Source organism: Rattus norvegicus, chromosome 5, assembly GCF_021556685.1.
Source record: "Rattus norvegicus strain SHRSP/BbbUtx chromosome 5, alternate assembly SHRSP_T2T, whole genome shotgun sequence".
NCBI classification, from domain to species: domain Eukaryota; kingdom Metazoa; phylum Chordata; class Mammalia; order Rodentia; family Muridae; genus Rattus; species Rattus norvegicus.
The window spans coordinates 111,488,121-111,489,376 of record NC_141538.1 but is presented as its reverse complement, the minus strand read 5'-3'; the positions used below and the strand labels follow the sequence as shown (position 1 = coordinate 111,489,376).

The following is a 1,256-nucleotide window of genomic DNA, read 5'->3' as shown; positions in this document are numbered from 1 at the left end:
TCATTTGTGGTAACAGTAATGAGCCCTGTAATTTGTGGACTTTCTATTTCCTTTTTATTCCAGTTTGCAAACCAACAAGGTCTTTCTTCAGCTCATCTCTACTTTAATACTTTGTCAATAAAGTAGTTATATCCAATGCATGCTATTAAAACTTTCCAACTTATTTCTCTCATACTCTCAGTTTGCTACACATATAGAATTCCTTCTAATGCATTGAATACAACAATTTAACTACTCCAGGACAGCCAGGGCTGTTTCAGAAATCCTGTCTCAACAAACAAACAAACAAACAAACAAACACCAAAAATGAAATAAATAAACAAATACCATTGAACATTTTCTTAAATGTATTGCAGGTACTGCTGTTGTGTCACATATGCATCCATAGGTGGCAGACAGGAGGGAGGCTATGTCTGTACTTAATGTTCTGTCCTCTGAACATCTGAATGATTAGTAGCCTAAAATTCCCAGAAAAAAAGTGTGCCTGAGGTGAGTACCAGCCCGGCTTGGCAGGCACCAACTGCTCAGCCCTAACAATACCATCCCTGACCACTGCCAGAACTGGGAGAAAGCTGGAGACTAGAAGAATCCTGCCCAGGATTAAGGGGCCTGGTGGGAATGAGCCCAAAGCACAGAAATGACCCTCACAAAAGTGAGTCCCAGATGACTACTAGACCAGTTCCATGGGCACTGGACAGGGAGTTAGCCTGAAATAAACACCATTCTGGTACCACAAAGACCTGGGGGTAGGGGTGAGGGGTAGGAGGTTGGGGGTGAGGCAGACCACTCCTGAGATGACCCCAGACACTCAGAATCCCCTGGTACCATTAAGAGGAGCAAGTAAGTGCTGGGGAAATGGAAGAGAGGGAAAGGGAAATAGAAGGACATGGGCAAAGTGAAAAGAGGCAGAACTAGAGAGGCTTGAGAGTAGTGAGGAACAGCTTGATATGAGTAGCTGGTGATGCCACCTGAGACCATAATGGAGTCCTGGCCTGTGCTGCCATCGAAAAGCCACATCTGAGTCTGAAGTCCTGTAGCAGCAGTTGGAGTCTGTTACCACGAAAGCCAGGGTGTGGTCCCTGGTTTGGGACATGTTGATGTTTGAAGGCTGTGCAGAACCAGCTCCACCTGGTGTCATGGGAGACCTGGCCCTGGGACCATGAGAGCAGGAGAGTTGATCCCACCCCTAGACAGCTGCAGGACTCAGGAGAGTGAGCCCACAATGCAGGAGTTGTAGGTGAGTCTGCCCCTGATGA

At 46.6% G+C, this 1,256-nt stretch overlaps 1 non-coding gene across 1 annotated transcript; it reads left to right on the top strand.

Annotated features, from left to right (window-relative positions):
- Positions 1–334: 334 nt before the first annotated feature.
- LOC120103318 (small nucleolar RNA SNORA17) lies at positions 335–466 on the top strand. Its single transcript, XR_015621604.1, has one exon. It is a non-coding gene; the product is annotated as a small nucleolar RNA SNORA17 (small nucleolar RNA).
- The last annotated feature ends 790 nt before the right edge of the window (positions 467–1,256 follow it).